The sequence below is a fragment of the Callionymus lyra genome, chromosome 5, assembly GCF_982586985.1.
Source record: "Callionymus lyra chromosome 5, fCalLyr1.hap1.1, whole genome shotgun sequence".
NCBI lineage: Eukaryota > Metazoa > Chordata > Actinopteri > Syngnathiformes > Callionymidae > Callionymus > Callionymus lyra.
The window spans coordinates 5,829,804-5,838,580 of record NC_141822.1 but is presented as its reverse complement, the minus strand read 5'-3'; positions in this window follow the sequence as shown (position 1 = coordinate 5,838,580).

The window sequence follows — 8,777 nt, the reverse complement described above, 5'->3', positions numbered from 1 at the left end:
TACTAAGACCGGAAACTCTGACTGAGACAAAACCCGAGAAGAGAAAAACTAAACCTCTTCCCCGAGACCAAAAATACAGAACAACTAGAGCTATGAATAAATATTTTTTAAGAGAAAATAAAAAAAAATACTTTTAACTAATTAACAAACAGTTTACTTGAAAAATTCACCCTTTATGTATTGAATTTATGAAATAAATAACGTGAGAAATTCACCTTTTATGCCTTTTTTACAATAAATAACTCAGATCTATTAGCCAAAGAAATATAAAATGATATATTTATTGTTTACATTTATTAAAATGGTTATACTATTTTGTCAAACGTTTTCATGACGTTCATTTTTGATCTATGAATATATTGTTTTGTATCCATTTAGACGCATCTGAACTGTCATCTCAGTTTTAAACTGTTTTGTTTTTTTATTATTATTATTATTATTATTATTATTTATTTCTTTTTTTTAGAGAAAAAGAAGAAAATAGAGGAGGAAGAAGAGAGAATAAAGAGAGAGAATGAAGAGAATGAGTTAATAATAATCTTAACTATAAAATAATTTCTTAAATAACTTGAGAAGAATAAGAAGAATGTTAACGTTTATAGTTTAGTCATGACTAAAGTCTTACCATCTGTGTGCTGCATGAGTGTGTACATATGTGTGTGAAGGTGAGGGCTCACCTTTTTGTTTCAGTAAAACTTCAGAAAATATGTTTTAAAATGTAGTCAATTGTTCTGTTTTGTGTTGTTCTCAACACTTTAATTCGACTTAAATGACACAAAAATAAAGTAAAATGAAAGTATGACATTAACATATTTAGCCATTGAAATTATTTAAGTCTCGACTGCTGTTTGTTTATCATGTCTTTAAATGGCATCAAGAAAGGACGGATCGAAATGATCGTGTCCGTCGTCCTCATGGTTTTGACAATAAAACAAGGCCATGTGGCCAGAGAATGTCAGTCTCATAAAGACTGATGGAAGGAGAGGACGAGGTGTTTCCTAAAAACACAATTGAATCTGAATCGGAATTCTCATCCTCAAGAGGGCACCAAACGTGCCAAATCCACAGTTTGTTGAATTATTTTCAACCTGATTCTAAAATTCTTCTCTGTGATTGACTTGTCGAGCGCCTTTTTGGTCCATACCAGTTCATCCAGACAGTCAGTTCTGGTTTTCCTTTACATTTCAGGGCACTCAACTCACTTTTGCCCATCTTGCTCAAAGCTTTGGTGACTCACCCACCATCTTTTCTGAAGCCATTTCTCCCTTCTAAACTTTCTGCCCAGGCGGCTGAAATCATTGCTCTTTCTCAAACCTGCCGCCATTTCAAGGACGCTGCTGTTACTATTTATACTGACAGCCGATATGCTTTCAACAAGCATGTTTATACAAAACAGTGGGAGACAAGGGGCTTTAAGACAATTGCGGGGAAAGATATTATTCACTAGACTTATCATGTACATGGGTTTCAATATTTTGCCAAAGCAAATGCATTTTATGCATCAAAAACGATCCTCAAGATCACAGACGTACCCCTAGAGGACGATTTTCAGAACCCAGTCATCCATTCCACACATGGACTTTAAACAGTTAAACCCTGTAAACCAATTTGCATATTGTCTGATAATAATTGATGCTTACTCCAAAAGGGTAGAAATCTTTTCATCCAAAACACCAGATGCACTCACAGTAGCAAACAACTCTCGGTAAACACATTATTCCTACATTTTGAATTCCAAAAATCCAAAAATCATCCGAAGTGATAATGGCACACACTTTCTAAACAAAGTAATTAAACGGCTAGCTAACCATTTCAAGATTGATTTGAAAAATAATTGTGTTTACCATCCACAGTCAGCAGGACTGGTGGAAAGAACTAATTGCACCATAAAAATAAGTTAATCAAAGCAATGAAAGACATGTTGAAACTGGACTGATTGTATTGAATTAGTAAAACTCAAAATGCACATTATCCCAGCCAAAGAACAAACACTGTCACCATTTGAAATGTCGTTTGGGCGAGCATTTGCGTTGCCAGGACTGGCAACCAATGAGAAGGATGATCCTCGACTCGAAGTCCTCGACTTGGCCTATGAGATGAAAAAGACCATGGACGTTCGTGAACTGAGGCAAGAATGTGGAATCCAACTGACTCTGTCCAGCAGAATCGCCCTGTTCGCGTGGGAGACTCTGTGTTCATCAAGATCATCAAAAGAAAAACGTGGGCTAGTGATCGGTGGGAAGGTCCATATCCGGTTCTCATCACAACACCCACAGCAGTGAAAGTTGAAGGACGAAACTGGATTCATTTGAATCACTGCAAACATCGCCCCTCTTCTTTGATTCAACAACAGTGTTCTGATAGACGGAACGTCTAAGCACTGCGACATCAAGTATGGATGCCCTATTCCCCACAGGAAGACCGGTGTGGACCAGAGACAAGAATCTAATAGACTGTTTGGGAATTATGTTTGCAATAACCTTTTCTGTTATATTGTTTGCGCTAACTTGTGCATTTTCCCCCAAGTTGCTGACACAGCTAAGTGATGAAATATTCTAAAAAACCCACAGACCAAAACGAGCGTTGCCCACCGGACCTAAGCTTGAATTTTTAGACCCTTCTGAAAAAGGGAAACCTCAAGGTCACGTAGAATCATTTATAGGAAGCACTGGCACCAGAATCACCCTAGATACCCTAGATCATATGTGTCAAACTCAAGGCCCGCGGGCCAAATGTGGCCCGCCATGTGATTTTATGTGGCCCGCCTGCCTTACCTTGACCAATGAGCAAAAAAAAAAAAAAAAAAATTGTCCGACAAACCAATCCCACAACAGACAAAATGGTTTTTCCTTCTTTTATTCGCGCAGCTTGCGTTCCCTTCTCTGACTCTGCCTCGGTCAGGTTTTCACAAGCGCAGGCACGCAATCCATGGCGCAGCAGCGCTGTGGGGGGTCGGGTTCTCATTGCCCAGCCTGTTGTAATGAAAGGGGGGCGATGGGCCTTACAGTCTGTCTGTCTGTCTGGCTCGAATCAACATTTACATTTAACATTAACGGTATTATGTTTCCCACGATTGACGCATCACTGCTGCAGCGTCTCCAAATCAATGCCAACAAGTGGAATTGATAAATACAAAAACATCCTCGCAAAATGTCCAAGAAGAGAAGAGTTGATGAGGAGGGAAGGCTATTTCAAGAAAGGTGTGAAGGCGAATACATGTTTGTGCTTCAAGGAGAAAGGCCTGTATGTCTTTTGTGTTATGAGGCAGTGTCGGTTGTCAAAGAGTACAATCTACGCCGGCATTTTGACACCAAACACGGAGCTAAGTATGTCACGTTTACTTATTTTCATAACATGACCAATGGATGGTGGAGAGGATCCACTTGGTGTGTCAGGCATCTACTCATCAACAAGAATTGACAGCCAATATATAAGCTGGGGAACCTAAAAACGTGACCAATAACTGGTTGTGAACTGAGACTTTCTTTCTTGTTGGGACATATAAAGACTCAACAATCTGATTTTCCTGCAATTGATTTATTTTTTCTCTGCTTGAGATGACAAGTGTGACGACACATGTGCATCAACAGGAAAAGTTGTTTGTCAGACTTATTTCAGTTGCAACTTGTTAGTCTTGAGCTGTAAGTTTTGACTTATTTTTATGTGTAGCAATGTATTTAGTACCACATGCAAGGCTGTGTGCAGCCATTTTTATTTTATTGTAAAATGCTACATCACACATGTTAGCAGCTCACAATTGTTGGTTTTACAGTAGTTATGACCTCAAGTAATAAATTCAAAGTCATTTAACATTAAGGAGTAGTTACATTTATTTTACATTAGCTTACATTTAGTTACATTTATAAGTTACATCTGGCCCTTTGAGGGCAGCCATGATGATGATGTGGCCCCTGGTGAAAACCAGTTTGACACCCCTGCCCTAGATCGTGAAAACATTTCTCTTGACCAACTGCAACCCAGACATCAAAGTCACCGCTTGTCGCCAACGTAATTAGTTTCAGAAACAGAAAATTGATTAGAGTGCGTACTGCTATCACACATAGAGGTGGTGAAACAATCGATACATTAATAGAGGGTGAGACAGGTATTTCACACAACAACCTTTGACTGCCGGTTAAGATTTGGCTAAATCAACAGGAAACTTATTCAATTGACTACTGTGCTGTGTCTCAAATCGCATACTAGCGTACTAAAAGTTAGTATTTTTTGGTGCGTTAGTACGTCTCAATTCTTAGTATGCGAAATTTAGTGCGCCATGCACACTAAATTGGCGTACTAACGCGCCCACAAAACTGAGCATGGTTCGATGGACACTAAACACACTAAACAGCCGCCATCTTAGTGACGTTTTAAACGGAAGTTACGTCATATATAAATGCATATATATTCATATACTTACAGGTGCATTTTCCGCTGCAGTAGGAGGATAAACACGTCTTCGCTGCTGATACCAGCTTAAATATCTTGCGATTATTTAGATTCTCATATTTTTTCTTTATTTCTTTTTCCAAAGTTGCAATACGTGCTGCCAGCAGGTGTCGGCGATAGAGTTCAAACAGCTGCTTGAAACATCGTTAAATAGTAGTAGAAGAAGAAGCTGTCATGTGATCTCCGGTTAGTGTGTAGCAGCAGAGTTTGATTTGAGACATACTATCTGTGGAGAATTTGCGTACTAGTTAGTATGTACACTAAACTGATGCATACTAACTTCTAGCATACTAAGAGTAGTATGCGATTTGAGACACAGCACTGGTTATTTCATATGTCAGACATTGTTAGATTGACCCGCCTTTTGTTGCCTCTGATTGGTTAATATTGCGCGGTGCCTTCCATGATTGGCTAGATTTACGCAAACGGAACAACGTTTATTGTGGTGAAAAGATAAATATTGAGTATTAAATGGGTCAATATAATCCAAAAAATAATATTGTATTTATGGCCCAAATGTAGTTATTAAATAATGTATTGTCTTTTCTCTTTTTTAGTCCATACGCTTTTCCTTTGCCACACAAACCTCTGTTACTTTATTGTAAAAATCCATGTTATTTCCTTTAGTTTTAAAAGTCTCTCCGCCTCGATGGAGATGTGACGTAGTTTGTGGAGGCTCTTTAGCGTGTGCCTCAAACTTTGCCTTTTCGTGATCAGCAAAACTAAATAAGACCTTTACAAACATTAAACTTTAATGGTTAAAGACATGAGCCAGACTGTGGAAAATCAAGGCAAATAAACGCGGTCATTAGATTGTCATTCGGAGACACGACAATCGTATGTATCAACGTAGTTTGTGATGGAGTGCGCATTGAGAGGTGAGGCACTGCCTCATCTCCATCTTCTCCTCCTTCTCATCTTATTGATCTCATCCTAATTTTAATTTTTCTTTTAATAATCCCTCTTCTCCATATTTCTTCTCAGACTTCACCTTCTTGTCATCCATCTTATCTTTAGCTTCTTCTTCTTCTTCTGGTCCAAACTTTTTTTTCGATCAAATGAAGTGAGGGAACGAATGTGAGCAGTGACATCAAACAAACGGTAATATCATTTAAAAATGTCATGTTTTTAGAATTGAGGAATCAGCGACAGCTCCGTGTTTTCGTTTGACTCAATGTCTTGTGTTAAAAAGCTTCTGATTTTCTTTTTAAAAATGCTGATTAATATAGTTGAACGCTCTGAGGATCTCTTAATGTTCTCTTCACCATCACATCCTCTACGTAATCATCTTCTTTCACTCCATTTGAGTGTTTTCATCATCTAAAATAATCCAGTAAATGTTCACATCATCCTCGTCTCTTACGTCAGTCTGATGCACATGTTTGTCTCAAAGAGTTGTCCATGTGGGAGAAAAACATCTTCTGCTAATGGACACTCTAGCAACGACGTTGCGATGAATGCTTACGGAATAACAAATAAAAATCCTTGCGAGGGAAAAGATTGACAGAGCTTGAACATGTCCTGTATACGTTGGCAAAGACGAAACATGTTCTGTTTGTATATTTAGGCAACGATTGCGTCAAAATTCCTTGTTATCTTTTTTTTTTTGGTGCAGAAAATCGAAAAAATGGCTTCAAGTTTCTTCTGTCTTTCTGTTTTATGAGCAGCCAATATACGTTAGACGTCATCTAACCGGGAGGAGACCTCGGGGCAGACCCAGAGCACGTTAGGAAGGATTATTTCCCAGTCGGCCTGGGTTTTCTCGTAGATATGGTTTCTCGGCACAGGAGAGTCGGGGCCTCTTTCCTCCGGCGACTCTCGTGGCTCGACCTCAGATAAGCAGTGGAAGATGGATGGAGTCACGATGCGTAGCTGAGGCTCATCTCTCGTAGGAACAAACAGATGGATATCAGGTCGATAAAGTCACTTTTAATTATGGAAACACTGGATGTCTATCTTTTTGAAACCCAGTTGCAGATGATGTATCGATAAATATATATTAAAATTACATACGTACTGTATGTACTTTCTAACGTCACTAGGACTGGTGTGGATTTAAAGAACTTTAACTAGACTGGACATCATTCTTTCTTCAAATGTGCATCAATGAAGAAAACGAATAAATCATATGTTATGATCTCATGACACAAATAAACTAGTTTTTGTCTTTATTTTTAACATGTGATTTTTGTTTCTCATTCAAGTGACTTAAGTTTTTTATTATTTATTTTGATTTTCTTTCTTTAGACTTCAACAGCTTGAATAAGAAATGTTAAGAAAATATCAATTTACTTGAATTCTGGATTTCTTTTGTACACTATATTAACGTCTCGCCGTTCAAACAACAACAAACAAATGAACAAACTGTTTGTATTTAAGTGTGTCATGCTCTGAGCTTTCAAATAAAAAGGCAGCAAGAAGCGGAGAACATCAGTGGTTTGTGACGACCGTCTCCACTCCTTGCTGGTACTGAAAGGTTTCTTACTTTGTTGTTATTCTAACACTTGTCTCTGTTTTCATCCCGATCGTCTGGTGCTATATACTGTAATCAACTGAATTTATTTCCATGTTTTCATTTTTGTTACTTTGGGGGATTTCAAATCACATTTTATTTTTATTATAGTTTGATTGTAGGTTATATATACTGTAATACTATAATATATATTAAGTGATTCAGACACAGGAATTTACTTCTTTTGAGTCTCGGATGATCTTTGTTGGTTCTACAAGACCTTTCTATTGTGTTTCAATCTACATTGTACGTTTGTTGTTTTGCGTCCTTTGAGTAAATACAAACGTGTGGAATTCAAGTCATTGGTGCAAGAAGACGACGGACACGTCGACAACGAGTTCCCGTACAGCAGCCCCTCAGTGGCTTAGGTTCGTTATGTTGTTTTTTAGGAACAAGTCAATATATTTAGTCGAAAAACTTGGCTTAGTTGGACACGAAGTTGCCTCGTAGGCTCGGAAAAACACTGGAGCAACGTCGAAGCAACACTGGAGCAACGTTGGAGCAATGCTGGAGCAACGTCGAAGCAACATCGGAGCAACGTCGGAGAAATGCGGGAGCAACGTCGGAGCAACAATGGAGCAACGTCGGAGCAACACTGGAGCAACGTCGGAGGAAGGTCGGAGCAACGCTGGAGCAACATCGGAGCAACACTGGAGCAACGTCGGAGAAATGCTGGAGCAACGTCGGAGCAACACTGGAGCAACGTCGGAGCAATGCTGGAGCAACGTCGGAGCAACATCGGAGCAACGTCGGAGAAATGCGGGAGCAACGTCGGAGAAATGCTTGAGCAACGTCGGAGCAACATCGGAGCAACGTCGGAGCAATGCTGGAGCAACGTCGAAGCAACGTCAGAGCAACGTCGGAGAAATGCTGGAGCAACGTCGGAGCAGCATCGGAGCAACGTCGGAGCAATGCTGGAGCAACGTCGAAGCAACATCGGAGCAACGTCGGAGAAATGCTGGAGTAACGTCGGAGAAATGCTGGAGCAACGTCGGAGCAACATCGGAGCAACGTCGGAGCAATGCTGGAGCAACGTCGAAGCAACGTCAGAGCAACGTCGGAGAAATGCTGGAGCAACGTCGGAGAAACACTGGAGCAACGTCGGAGGAAGGTCGGAGCAACGCTGGAGCAACGTCGGAGCAACGCTGGAACAACGTCGGGGGACGCTGGAGCCAAGCCCTTAGTTCCAAACTTTGCCGAGCCGCTTGGAATAACAACGATCAGCTGATTTATCCACTATCACAACGGCGCCCACCGTTTGCAACAAGGTATGAGCGGTAGCGCTACCAAACTTCATGGCCATAGTAAAAACAAATAAAAAGTGTGCACACTACTTTGCGAGCATAATCCCAATGCATCGTTCGCTTAAAATGACAATGATGTTTGCGTCCTAAAAAACAACATTGTTTCATCGCGTGCATATAAACTGAATTTATTGTGGAACATTGTAATAAAAAAGAGGACATTATGGACAGAAATTGTGATGATCCCATCGCGGAAAAAGACTGCTGCCACTGCTTTTAGTGAAGTTGGAAATTCAAGTGAAATGCATTTGGGTAGAGTTAAAAAGAGCTGTTGTGCTGACACACAAGGCGTTTGTTGAAAAATGTGAAAGATTACATAACGTAAGAAAAAATAAACTAAAGGAATATAAGAAATTGAATAGCATAAGCATGAAATTTGTGTTGCAGGACTAAAAGGTGCATTGCAAAAAAATATTGGTTTGTGTGATGAAGCAAAAAATGCTCATGATTCATTGGTGCCTTTAATGTCCACTGAAGGAAGTGGGAAATAAAAAGTTTGCTGCAAAAATGTT